Genomic DNA, 14,965 nt, shown 5'->3' on the forward strand with positions numbered 1-14,965 from the left:
GAGAGGTTCCTTGTCATATGCCTAAATTTGTGTGATGGAAGACTAATTGACTAGAGGATTTTGTTAACAGCTGTCTCTATCCTAAAGTAACCTTAATCCAAACCCTATGCAAAAAAAAAAAAAGGTTATAGAAATTGTTTATATCAGTGGTTTTATTTATAGAATTATATCAGATATCAGTATTGACAAATACAATACATCCATGTTTACAGGGATTGTGTGTATCAAAACAAGGCTTCGAAGCCCAACATGTTTGTTCTGTGTTTCTTTAATATAAATAATGGCATTCTGAGGTTTTGGAATTGCTCATGTGAAATAGTTTACTACTTTCTTGATGTGAATGTCAACAGTAATTGCAGCATTAATTTCAGGTTGATGTGAATATTGAGATTTGCACTGTTTATGTAGAAGTAGTATATTTAAAGATCAGTCTATGTGCTAATAACACAACCAATTTTAAGTGGCCGATGTTAAAGTATTGAAAAATAATTGTCAATGTAATATATTCAGGTTTGCTTTCTGAATGCTCTCTTTGGAAGTAATCTCAATAGTGAACATGGCTCATTTGTGAAAGAATACTTTTTCTCTCCCGAATAAACTTGCTGTAAATACAACAAACAATCCACCATTAATACTTGTTATGCAGTGAATTGGGAGATTGAAGAACAGGTTGCTTGTGAAGTTTGCACTTTGAGCAGTTCTTGGAATTTGTTGTCTTCAGGATGAGGACAACAAAAAGCAATTTTGGTCTGATTTCATTCAAGTGTAAGAAACTTTTGGATACCGGGTGGATTTGGAATATTGTGACCCAGCTGAAAGAACTTAAATATTAGGAACACAGAACAGTTGTTTCCCTGTTGGGAAATTTAAACTGTTTCTTGACAAACTGATGAAACAACAAGAATGTTTGCACAAGATGCTAAATGCTAGAGATAATGGTTGTATTGTCAATATTTTTTTCTACACAGGTTTTGAGAGACTGTTGTGAGACTAAAATTATTAGAATACATCACTTGTATCAAAGACAACTTTTATAGCTGAATATTTCTGTGTCCTCTTTGTGCTCTCACAGTAGTTGTTTAATAAAAATTTAAACCCAGGGTATTTCTTTCGGGCAGGGCTAAGTAATTTAGGTGTCACCTTGTATTTGCTCTGAACCAGTTACCCAGGGTAGCTGAAATGTTTATGACCTCTGTCTTCTGCCTCCAGGTAACAGAGCTCTTGAGGAAGTGTATTTGACACTAAGCTGTCTGAATTTTTAGATTAGCATCTTTACATAAACAACTGCTGATGTATGTATACACTGATACAGTGCAACTTGAGTTGCAAACTAGGCAGCTCAAGAGTAAGTTTACTTCTTGTTCTGATGTCCCTGCAGGGGAATAGTTACTCCTGGCAGAACAGTTTTAATCTGTTGCACAGCTTGGCACTCAAGGTCATATAAAGACCATGGGCCAGGTTTTTCATACTCAGACCACTGTTTCAAATTTGAAGTGTGCAAGTTAATCTTCATTAGTACTATAAATACTTTATATTGCCTTGGTGAAGAGATGTTACACTGCAAATTATGTGTATACTCAGATTTTCTTCACATTGCTGCTATACCTCAATCAGCTTTAATGTCTAGTAATGGTATCTGTCTGCTGTCAGAAATACAGTGCTGTCAGCAATGCTGTAGGCAGATTTGTGTGAAAAATCAAATTTCTTATCAGTAAAGATTTAAATTAGTGTGGGTTTTAATCTGATCTTCAAAGTACTCAATATCTGGTGAAGCCATTTCTTTGTAATACTTTTAGAAACACAAATACTAGTATAGTGGGTAATTCTGCTAAAGGATTTAGCAGTACAAAGTACAAAGAAAATAACGACTTCCTGTTCCTCTGGCTTAGGGAAATTTCTGTACTTTAAGGAAAAGAATCAGTGCATTTGGCATATGTATTGTTTACTGCTATGAAAAAATCCTTATTAAATACTTTTAAAACCCCTGTTAAATACTCATTGAACAGTTGGGGGCGGTGGGTAATGTATGGCATCTCAGAATGGATTGGGGCTTCAAATTGGCTTTGCTGATGGACGTATTTTTTCAGCCCTTTTCCATGGCTACTTTTCTGAACAAGGTAACGATTCCTACACAGCTGTATCCCTTCTCAGTCATCTGACAACAGAATAATTCTCAGCAGAAAATGCGTTCATTGGTTGTAATGAAATATTGCACAAGCATCTTATATTTTTCATCTGTGCATGTGTTCTCTGCATGCATGTAGATACATGCTGTATTGCATGTCTGGATCTCAATTTAAAGTAATATGCCTTGATTAAGAGAACTTGTATTTTAAAAATGGGTTCTGGACTCACACAGGTTCAGAGGACCAGATAAGGGGGCTGCCACAGAAGAGGAAGAAGGTTATGGGAAGTCAGAGGTGAGAGGCTTCTGGGAAGATATTTTCAGGGGTAATTTCTCCCCTGTCTATCTCCATGTGTATGTATTATTCACTGACTGAATTGCAAGCTTTCTTGCCAGTTGTCCAACATAAACATTTCCTACTTCTGCAGGTCTCTGAGTATGTGTGTATGTAGCTTTGTAACATTTAGTTCATCATACTGAAATATTTGTTATGTCTCAAGTATCATTCCAGGTGTTTTTACTAAGTCAATGGTCTTCATTCTTTCCCCCATAAGTGACAGATTTTTCAAAATCCAGTTTTTACATGGCTAAACATGACATTGCTTTCCTTCAGTTGAGATAGTTGACTGAATATTCTGGATTGAGAGCACAGAATATAACATGGCTGTTTCAGCTGCAAAGAGGTAAAACTGCTTTGATCTTTGTCTGCTGAGAAACACTTCTCAGTTTGGTCCTTTGACCCACAAGGCACTGGATTCTCTAAAAGTAGAAGAAATGCAGAGCTGTTCACTAGCTCTCACCTGCCATCACACATTTTTATATATCACATATTAAATAAATTCTGAAGGTTCAGGACACTTGTGTAGAAAAGAAAACTCAGACTGATTCCTGTAGTCTGCCCTAGAAAATAAAGTGATGCTTTCAATTACACAGACCAGCTGAAACAGTCTGGTTTGTTGTACCCAGAAACTGCAAAATGGAGAAATGCAAGAGACTTGCAATAATGTAAATTTCAAGAAAACATGTATTTTGACAACCTTCGTGTTCTGTTTGATAGAAATGGAAGACAGCAACTGGCTGGGAAACAATTGTAAGTGTTAAGGTAGAGATGTTACAGGCTGGTCTGACTAATACTTTATTCAGCGGTAGAGAGGAATCCATATTATTGACATGTAAAATTGCTTTTAAAAATTGGCAGCCAATCTGACTGTATTTACAACAATCATGGAGAAGTCTGCTAACTTCCTTTGAAATACCAATAATAAAGGAAAGAAAAACAGAACTCTAATTGCTTCAGGAACTGCCAGAAAACCTAACAGATGAAACTGCAAACTGATTGCAAACTTGTTACAACTTTCTTAATACAAAGATATTTGTCAACAAATCCAGCATCAAATCTTAAAATTGGTGTCTCATTTATGTTCATCTAATTTTCCTTGGTTGTTTTTTTATTTTGTTAAATATGTAGTTGTCTTAGTATGATTGTGACCAAAGGTGTATTTTCATAAGTAGGAGAAAAATTTAAGGATTTAGGATTAGGCCTTGTGAATAACTAAAAGAAATCTGTTTGGAAGGGTAACCATTTCAAATATGCATATATATTACTAATATTTGCTGATAAAACTATGTCTAACCAAGTACATTTTATCTAAGTTATGGGTGTGATTCTGTGTAACATTCAGTTATGTTAAAAAAGCTTTCAAGTGTAAAGTCTTTGGAGTTTAGCAAAGTGAGAAGAAAGGGGGAAATTGTATTTCAAGATGATGGTGCAAAGAGGGGACAATGCTTGAAATTTGTCCCCAAGTTACTAGAGGTGACTGGTTACGGAGGCATCATCGTATTGTCTGCAGAAGCTCACTCATTAGTAACAGTACATATGCTTTTTTTCCTTTAAAATCAATATACAGTGGAGAAGAGAACCTAAATTCCCTAAAGCAGCAAATACCTCAGAGCTTTTCTCAGGTGTCTCCTTAATGAGTTCTCGTCGTTTAAATAGACAACTCTGCTGTATAGAACAGTTACTCCTGTAGAAGCTATGCCTGCTTGAGGGAACAGGATCCCACTCTCTGGTGATGTGTTCACTGTAGGGGGATGGTACAAGTTAGAGCTCAAGGTGCTGTGTCCCTGCTGCTTTTAAGTTCAAGTGTTAGTACGATTCTGCTTAGTATGTATCACCATGTCAGTCCAATTGGTATGCAGCTGTGGCAGGTCAGTTCAATTTTAAAGCTGTCTAATTAAAAGGAAGACTTGAGATCTACTTCAGGACCAAAGTGAGAACAGGCTTTGAATCTTAACATACATCTGGATTACAAAAATGAATAAAAGTTTGGCATTGGCTTTCAACCTTGACAGTCCTAAGATGCTCCTGCAGCAAATATGGATGCTTACAGATATCTTTACAGTATTGATCTCTTTCACCTGCAGAGAAAGAAACCTGGAAAATTCTTGCCAGATAAAAACTTTTGCTGGAGTCCCACTAGAAATCATCCCTAATTTCTACCTTTACTTTTGAAGCTGTAAAGGCAAAAAATGAATTGCTGACAGATTCTGACAGCTGGTTATAAAGGAGCAGGCTGTGTTAATTTGCAGTGAGAGGAACAGGGCGTTCTATTTCTTGTGTCAGTGTGGGCAGGGAGTGGGGAGAGGGAAAGAAACGGGAAGAAGGGAATGCTGAGTGCTTTACCTCACTGTAATTTACAGGACATTCTGGTTGCACACCATTGCTTTTGAAGGAGCAATGATCTCCACATTTAATTAAAATCTTTTTGAATAAAAAAACCCCACACAGATTAACCTGACAACTTTTCTTCTTGGAAACAGTGCCATTTTCAAATGGCAAATCCAGCATCACGGACATTGATTTCCTGATTTCCTTAATGCCAGTTATCAACAGATTGCAGTGAAATTTTCTTTCTGACAAATACGCACCTCTCTAAAATTCTTTGTCTTGCCAACAAAGTGCAAACCTTGTGATAGTAGTTTACCAAAAAGCAAGAGAAGTAATTGAACTGGTTTATTTTGCCCAGTATTCAGAAAATGAATGAGGATTTTTTGGAGTGAGTCCAGAGGATGATTCTGAATTTGATGGGAAAAGTACTAAAAGAAAGGATAATTTTGCAGTGGTGGAAAAAATACAGGAAAGCTGTGTTCTAGAATACTGCTTAAGATTTGGGGAAGATTAGTGGAACCAGATGTCAGGTGCATGCTCCTGTCTCTAGAGCTGTTAAAGCTAACCATGCTTATTTGAAGGGTGATAAGCCCAGCCTGTTGGCCAGTCCTGCCAGAGCCACAGGTTTTAGGAAAATCTGTTGTTGGGCTTCTGTCTTGGAGGTACTTTGCCTTATTTGCAAGTCTTGCTAACTACCAGGGTATGATCAACTTTTGGCAAATCAGACTCTTCAGCTGTGGTGGAATGATAACTGTAATGAAGGTTTTGATTTTCAGCAGCCTGTTTTCTTCCTCAGGCCATGATGTTCAAAATAGGAAGAGATTTTTTTTGTTGTTGTTGCACTAAATTGTGTGGTTAACCACTGTGGTGGCTTCCAAGTTAATGCAAAGCAATCTGGAGAAGTACATTGTGTCGTTGTTAACAAGTCAGCCTTGGATTCCCCTAGGAGCAGCTCTTGCCAGAGCTGTGCACAGTGCAGAGCAATAGCATGGGTATTCCCTGTGGTAGCTGGTGGTCTGCATGTCCATTGTTCTTCTGACTCTTGAAGTTGTGCGTGCTGGGAACTCTTTTCACAGAAAAATGGAAATAAACCGAACGTCTGAATGCTAGGCAGATGATACTTGGGTGAAGGCACTTTTATTGGTAACAACCAGGGAGTTTACTGGCTGTTGCATTATGCACGACTTCTCTGGCAGTAGGGAGAAGTATCTGAACGAGTCTCTAAGACAGACTGATAGTATTTGAGCTATTACTGATCTCCAGCACTGTCAGGAGCTTGGGTTTGGAGGAAAATGTGTGAAAATGCCTATATATGGTAAAATCCTATGGTATAATGCTATCAGCATACCTAAAGAATCCTACGTTTTTCTAGTATACATTGGGATTAAGTAGGTTATGCAGATTTTATTTGGGTTTTTTAGGATGTGTGTGTATGGTGTTTGTTTTTAATGACTATTATTTATTTTTACTCCCCATATTGTATACTTAGTTCTGTTACTTTCCTGGCAATTCTATTTATGTTAACCCACTTATCTCTTTGATTTCTGTAGTCTTTCTGCTTGTCCTGAAAGGTAATACATGGGTATTTGTGCCCAAAAAGAACTGTAGAGTCAAATGACCAATATACAGGGGAAATAAAAGGATGAAGAAAGACTATGCAATATGCACTTTCCTTTATCAGTGTGGAAATACCCAGCTTAAATTGCACTGGTCAATAAATAGGTACCTTACTCTTCAGATGATGTGACTGACAAACAGAATGAATCGTGTTAGAAGTACAAAAAGAACAATTTTTTAAATAACTAAATAATTAAAAATTTTGGGTCGGTGGAATGAGTGTAAACAAAAAGGTACAGGCTTAAGTAGCATCTTCAAACTTGCATCTAAATATACTCTGAACAAGGTGCCAGATCTGGCTGGCTGAGTTATCTTTTACACCTTGAAGTAGAGTTAGGTCAGCAACTGGTAGGAGAAGTCAGCTTTGTCCTGCAGATGTGGAACTTCAGATTTTCAGGAACCTGTACTTGGATCCAGCAGGAGCAGTAAGTGGCTGAAAACTGGGAATTAGCCCCCAGAAGCTTTGTTTGTGAACTATCTTTGTGAAGATAGATAAAGTCCACAGAAGGATAGTTCGCATCCATTCCCAACCAGCTGTAGTCACAGCAACATTACTGTTTTCTACTTGAGTTTTTATCAAGCAGCTAAAAAAGCACATATGCTGTTCTTATGTTGTCTGTGCTCAGAGATAAGATGATCTCCAGGGAAGTGGAGTAGACTGGAAATTATGTTCTGTGGTTTCAGACAACCCTTTGCAGACTTCTTTGATCATGTTACTGTATTTTAAATTAACTGCATTTCAGTCCTAATCTTCTCTGGAAATACCAAGTTGAGCTTTTCGTAGAAAGGAGCTGTGCCATATCAGAGTATATGAAGAAGAAAATAATTGATTTTTAGATAATCTCAGAAGCTGCAAGCAGAGTTTGTCTTTTGACCAACCAGGGCAAGTGTTAGGCAATAGAGTTCTGAAAGGTTGACTTAGGCCAGATAAGGAAAGTTGTAGTGTTTAAAGCCAACTGAATATTGTAAGAATGTCAGAAATGTAATGCTGAGTCAAACCAGTGAGACCAGAATTGCACACAGCACTCCGGTGCAGATTACAGCGGGGGCTACACTCTGGCAGAATGATGTTGGCTGCTTTGTCCTCAGTAGTCTTTTTGGTGATGCCTGATGTTTCATAGTGCACAATTCCATACTGCACAATGCAGCAAGGATTTCAGGGAATTGTCTGTGATTTCCTGACATCCTGTATAAAATGTAAGTCAGTCATCTCTAGACATTTGTATTTGACCAATTCATGTTACCTGAAAAGCACCCAGTCTTGTTTTGGAGATATCAAGACTTGAAGAATCCATTGCCTCTTTGGTATTTAACCAAATAGCTAATTATAGTGATAACGTTTTAAAAGTCTAATTTCTTATATAAATTTGTTTGGCACAGGTCTCAACTTTTTTTTTTCTCTCTTACTCTGTTTTTAAATGCTGTTTTCTTTACATGGTATTTAATTTCCAAAACAAAAGGCAAATATTTTTTTGATTCTTCCAGTTGTTATGGCAGAGACTGGTGACTGGCCAGGTCTCTGAACTCATATTTGGTATGCAGAAATAGCAGCTCACACTCGTGTTGGTGGGTCCACTTCCTAGTGTTTCTGACCTGTAGGGAGTATGGATCTCTTGGAATTTTCCCCAGCTGATCCTAGAAAGTCTCCTTCTCCCCTCTCTACTAAGGACCTTGCTTTTGGAACATAATAATGTAGCCCTGTATGCAAATTTTCTCTTAGGGTCACCTCAGGCTGGGCAGACTGTGTTCTACCACTGTCTTCCACCTTCCTTTGGTACATAGGCACAAGCCCAGTCTCCTCAGGGTGCCCCTGGTGTTCCATGACCTGTTCAAAGGCACATGATGAGACCCAAGGAAGCCACTCTTTGTTTCAGACTATTTTGTACTAATTCTGGATCTGTTTATTCTTTAAAGGCTTCTCTCCAGTTATTAACATAATTGAAAAAAATCTAATTTAAATGCATGATTTTTCATTCTTTCCAAACACAGCACAAAAATAGTTGCTGAGCACTCCTTTGTCTCTGTCACCAAAGATTTTCTTGCCTCTGGATAGTAATGAACTGATGATGTTGCTAAAATTATTTCATTGTCCTCAGCAACTTTCTTAGCCATTTGTCATAGTACTCACAACATGCAGTATATTTCTGCCAGTGTTTTAAGCTACCTACGGGTTTAGAAACTTTCCGAAGTTATATGTAGCTTTCGACTCCCTCTGGTGGTCTGGCAATGGAGCTGGCAAACGGTTTAATTGCTCGTAGTGACAGCAACAAGCAACACGTTTGAATGCAGTAAGACGTTGGATTTTGTTTTTACCCTTAAGAAATAGGCAAAGATAGTACATGGCTGGTTTTCTGTGTTGAAAAGCAGAGGCCTAATAAAGTGCAAAACCGTTGTATATTTCTAAAAACATATTTTATTTATTTATTTATTTATTTTTAAAATCCAGAATATTATTCTGGACACTGTTTTCATAAATAAGTCAAAAGAATAGGAAAACGTCTTTGCCTCTGAGGTTCAATTTGTCTAGGAAGGTATTTTTTTTGAGTTTAAGCTAGAGATTAAGCTACAATCTGGATCACATCTACAGTTTGGCTGAACTGTGTCTCTCAGTTTTGTTATTGCGCAGAGACTACGCGGGGACCCTTTTCACCTGCTTCCCTACAAGTAGTGTTGAACACCAGTTTGAAATACAGCAGGGAGGAGGCTTACCCTGGCTTTTCCCTGAACTTAAAAGTAGCCAAAGCACTTATCTGAAATCCTTGAATTTTTGAGCAAGACTGAAATGTTTTACACTGACACAATAAACATGAGAAACAGCAAACTATGGCATTTTTCTTCCCATTTTGCTTCCTATTTCTTACTACATGTTAATATAGGATAGCAAATTTACTGGCACCATACCATTGTAAAAATACAGTTGTGGAGCAAGTCGCAATTCAGATATAAATACATTTATTCAGCCTCCAAAAACCAGTGGAGTGCTTTTTTTTTTTTTTTTTAAATTCTGGAGATGACCTTTTTTTTGGTGTGTGTAAATACGTGCATTTGTGGTGCAGAGGATATTTCCAGGCACAGTGTGGCAGGTTTAAAATGTAGTATAAACACTGAGCTGGAAGAATGTGATTTTAGTATATATTGCCAGCTGAGTGATACTCTGTTGCCCTTTCACTGGCAGTGCTGGCTCCCATTTCACATGAATGGGCTTGGAAAGGATCTCTTTTGAAGTCTGACTTTTTATTTTTTGCAGCACATTTAGTAATTAAACTTTGGATTCAGACAGTCAGTATCAATGACTGCTAGCCCCTGTCATTTTTTTAAAGACTATGAGTTAGCATCAAGGGGTTTCTTAAAAGTGAAAAAATCTGTTTGCCAGATTGTACAGGCATACATTCCATTTTAAGTATCAATTGCCCATTATCTCATAAGTGCAGTATGAACTGAATCACTTGGAAGGCAACAAACTACCAAATCAAAAGTCCTTTGTGAAGAAAGCTTTTCAGGTTCCTAAGTTTTCTTGAATTGTTTTGTGTATGATTTTAACTTTCAAACGGCCATAAAGACTAATTGGTTTACAAAATAATGTACATTTGCAGATGAAATTATTTTATCTCTAAGAAAATAAAATCATCTAAGTGCAAAACCTTGAAATGCTGAAATAATTTGGTAAAGTTTATTTCACTTCTTATATGACTGTCTTCCTTGCTATGAGGCAGGGGTGGCAGGTTTTATAATGGGCGTGTTGTCAGACTGTTGATTTAGTGGATACTGTTCAGTCTCACTTTACTTCCCTTCAAACAGCATTTTTCTATTCTCAAAAAGGAGACCAATGTCACTGTGAAAATATTTTCTCAAACAATTTTCATATGGTCTGTTCTAAATTTCATAGAGATTACTGACTTCAGTAGGAATGGAGAGCTGTACAGTTACCTCCTTTCGCTAGTGATGTTGTACTAACTGAAAAAAACCCCAAAACTTAGGGTCCAGTAAAATTTTTGCTTCTATAATGGTTATGAGCTGTGCTCTTCACTGTAGAGAAATTAATTATCACACTAATGAATTTTGGCTTGTGAATGTTTGCAGTTCACATTTGAGAAAATAGCAGACGGTAGTAGGAGTTGATTGTGATTGCCTTAAAATACAAATAGTATTTGAATTGCTTCTCTGATCACTTGCAGTAGGAATATATTTAACATTTTAATAGGCATTATAATGTTGATTTGAATTGAAAGACAAAAGACTGGTAAAATTACCATTTGGGCTGTGGAGAAGCCTTTTAATATTCACTTTATTTTATTTTACTGTGGATGTAAAATAAGGACTTCTGTGCTGTCTTCAGTAACATCATATTTCCCTCAAAATTGTTTTCTTTCTCTTATGTATGCTACAGATAGAAAAATAATTTTAATAATCAGCACTATGACTAGCAGTTTCAGACAAACCTTTTGGAAAAAACCCAACATACCACTGGTCAGTGTGCCAAACTAAAACCAGAGTAGTAGGTAAACTTGCATATTAAACACTTTTTCTTTAAATAGTGAAACAACACTGACCATTAAGCATTGCTAACCTTTGACACAAATTGGCTGTAAAGCTTGGATTCTTCCCCACTACTTCAGTGGTGAACAGTATTTGTCTAAGAAGCCAAAAATTCGGTCTGGAATAAAAACCCCATTGACCCTGTAAGTTTGCTTGCAGGAGTTTTTTCCTCTCCTCTGAGTTTTGAGCATTCTATTTTCATATGTTACTTTTATAAATGCAAGTACTTTTTGAATTGGTTTTTCTGATTCCTTGTTATAGAATGTTTAATATCCTAGCAGAGATTAAAGTGCTACTTTATTTAAGTCAATTTATATTCTCTATAACTTTAACATTGTCACATTAACAGTTTAAAGGCCCATCACACCTGTTTCTTATAGATCTGTGTGGAGAAAGTTTCTTTTGGAGGCTAATTGTCAGGTTATGAGAAGTATGGGAGTACCATATCAGTGTGTGTATTGGGTTTGTGAGGCCAGGTTTTGGTAGCGGAGGGGACACTGCAGGAGTGGCTTCTGTGAGAAGCTGCTGAAGCTTTCCCCCATGTCCGACAAAGCCAATGCCAGCTGGCTCCAGGATGGACCTACTTCTGGCCAAGGCTGAGTTCATCAGAGACGGTAGTAAAGCCTCTGTGATAATATATTTAAGAAGGAAAAAGAGTTATTGCACAGATGTAATTGTGGCCAGGAGGAGAGGCATGAGAATGTGCGAGAGGAACAACTCTGCAGACTCCAAGGTCAGTGCAGAAGGAGGGGCAGGAGGTGCTCCAGGCACGGGAACTGAGATTCCCATGCAGCCTGTAGTGAAGACCATGGTGAGGCAGCTGTGCCCCTGCAGCCCACGGAGGTCAGGGGAGCAGAGACCCACCTGGAGCAGGTGGATGCCCATAGGAAGGGTGGGGGAAAGGTGTTTTTATGATTGGGTTTATTTCTTATTATCCTGCTCTGATTTTGGTAATATTGGTTGGTAATAAATTCAATTAATATTTGCAAATCGAGTCTGTTTTACCTGTGACAGTAATCAGTGAGTGATTTCTGCCTGTCCTTAACTCATGAGCCTTCCATTATATTTTCTCTCCCCTGTCCACTCGTGGAGGGGAATGATCATGTGGCTTTGGTGAGTACCTGGCATCCAGCCAGGGTCACACCACCGCAGTGCGTAACTGTGTAGTGAAAGGCCCTCTTTCTTCATACCAAGCTCATGAAATTGCACTGAACAATCCATTATTTCTCTTCCCTCTGTGTTTGGAGGGATTGGAGTGGGAGAGATGGCATAAGGCAAAATAGTTGACCAGTACATCTTAGTTACTTTTCCTGCATTTTGAATTTCTGTCCTTTTCAGAAACCAGGTATCTCTCTATATTTGCTAGCCAGCTGCACTGTACAAGCAGACTATTTCTAGCCAAGTACAGGTATACTTTGGTATGCCCCAACAGTGTAATAAATAGGCCATTTCTAGAAACCAACACTTTGTTTAAGGTTGAAAAAATAAGGGACAACTGACAAATATGCAGGATCATGCTTCTTTTCTCTGTTACTTTTATGCTATTCATTCCAAATCCATTATTGTATTCCATTATGGGTCATCTACAAAGGAATTTTCTCAGAGCAGTTTTAGGTGTATGGAAACTTCATTAATGTTAAAGCAGATTTTCTAAGCATTTTAAAATGTGCTAATTCCTTTTGCAAAGATATCTCACTTCATAAATAGGAGCTGTTGAGATAATAAGCCTGATGAACTGTAATGTAAATATTTTAATACTATTCTTTTGCTGGTAGCTTTTAGTGAAATGATGTGATCAGTGCTAACAAAATGTGCTAGAATTGTTGTGAATCAATATGAATAATCTTCATAGGCAAATTAGCTCTTTTAGAAAGTTGAAACTTTAGTTTTCATAGTCTTATCTGTAAAAGAACTAGTAGTTATAATATCAAACATTTTGAATTATCATTCTTTTCCTCCCTCATTTTTAACTTGTCTTTTCTCTCCAGTAAAAAAATCATGTTATAATCAGTTTGATGTTCTCTGGATCTTCTGAAAAATCATGTAGGCAAAAAAACTTGATTACTTATTTCTCCTTTTGCTTTTGTTACATTATTAAATCCTCTTTCCAGTCCTGCAATACTCCATTGTATTTTTAAAACACTGTTATGTTCTGCTACCATTTCCTTTCACTTCTAAAATCTGAAATTTTTTTGTTTGAAATCTGAATTATTTTGTTTGAAATGGGACTGTAACCTAAAGGTGCCATAAAAGCAACTTGACAAAAAGGCAAATTACAGTATCTGAATTTTGTGTTGTTATGCTTTCAATAACACTGGGATTGAAAAGTAAATTCCCTGAAACACTGAACAAGACATTTCATGCCTGTCATAGAGTTGCAATGGCTGTGATGGTCTAAGGATGATGGAAGCAAAACAAGATGTGATGGAAGTAGATATTTATTACATTGAGGATATAGCTGGGGAACACACTAACAAGCTTTTAGTTGTATAAGCCTGGGTTTGTTCCTGGTCAATTAGTGATTCAATGGAAATTGTTGATCTTTAAAAAGATGCATCCTGTTTCTCATGTTTCAGCTGATGATCAAAACCAAGCAAAACTTCAGAAGGCATCTGTCTCTAGAATATGTGAACCAGACAATTGTTTAGAAATTCTGTTATGTGAACAACTCTCCCAAATGCCCACAGGCAATGTCATGTTTACATTTAATGGATCTATTTATAGAACAGTAGTTGTACATTTGCCCGTATTTGACTTCTGACTTCATGAACTTGTAATTTTTAAAGACTAACATGTGCTAGATCCAGAGGAGTGCAATGCATGTAAAAGCAAAAATTGCATTCAGCCTGTTTTTTGAATCTTCATCATCATCTGTGACAGTCATCCTCTCAAACTCAACCAAATTCAACCAAATTGGCTTCACTGACTTCTCATTTCTGTGGATGAAAAGAATTAATTATACAAGTCTGCACTATGACCCAAGGATGTGGAGCGAGATACATGAATCATTTGAATTCATGCTGTATGTAGATACACCATATCTCTGCAAAACCTGTTCTCTGTCAGTGGGCTGTATCCTTATTTTGTGAAAAGTAAATAGCAATTTGTGTGGTTTTTTTTTTTTTTCCCAATTCGGTCTTTTTGCTACTTTTTCAGTGAAAATCAGTCATGGCAGCAGCTTTCCAAGGTGTATATAAGTTTGTGGAACTTGTGTGTCTCGTATGTGTGATGTAGTGTTTGATAAAGATACAAAGTACCATCGGAATTGTTTCAGCAAGTGTTTTTGTTCCAGCTAAATGTTGGAAATGCATTTATTTTCTCAAAACACAGGGCATAATCTCTGTACCTTGCATTCCCTATGGTTTTTGACTAAGGAGGAGGTGAGTCCGGAGCTGGTGGCCACGCTGGGGTCTGCTTGGTCTGGAACACGGTGTGTAAGCGTCTGTCGGCTACTGGGACGGCAGAGACCGCGGTGAAGGTACAAAGATGGAAAAGCCAGGGGAGAGGGCCATTAAATGGACTAAAACCTCTCGAGAGAGCGTGGGTGAATGGTTTCAAGGTGGGCGAAGAGGTGACCGGAGACGGGCAGGAACTAATTTTGCGTTACCTTTTGTGGAAGGGGCAAGTGTAGCAGAGGCGGGGCGGTCTGTGGTCATCACTCGCCGGTGGAGGAATGGAATCAGCTGAACGTGCCATCCCCACCCCACGTGTAAGCCGGTTCTGAGGGGCAGCTCCTGCCGGTGCTCGCGGCAGCCCGGCGGTACCGGCCCGCTACCAGCGGCACTTTCAGCGGCGCGGCGGTCGCATTAGGAAGACTCCCCCTCTCCCTCCCCCTCCTGCTCTCCCTACGCCTCCCGCGGGTTCCCGGGCAGCGCTGTCCGGCGGCCGGAGCGACCCTTCAGCCCGGGCCGCGCTCCCCGCCAGGCCCGGCCGGCCCCGCCGCTGGCCCCCCCGCCGCGCGCAGCCGCCAGGGGGCGCCGCTCCCGGCGCTCCCGGGGCCGCCAGCGCGGCGCGGCCGC

This window comes from Corvus cornix, chromosome 5 (genome assembly GCF_000738735.6).
Source record: "Corvus cornix cornix isolate S_Up_H32 chromosome 5, ASM73873v5, whole genome shotgun sequence".
NCBI classification, from domain to species: Eukaryota; Metazoa; Chordata; class Aves; order Passeriformes; family Corvidae; genus Corvus; species Corvus cornix.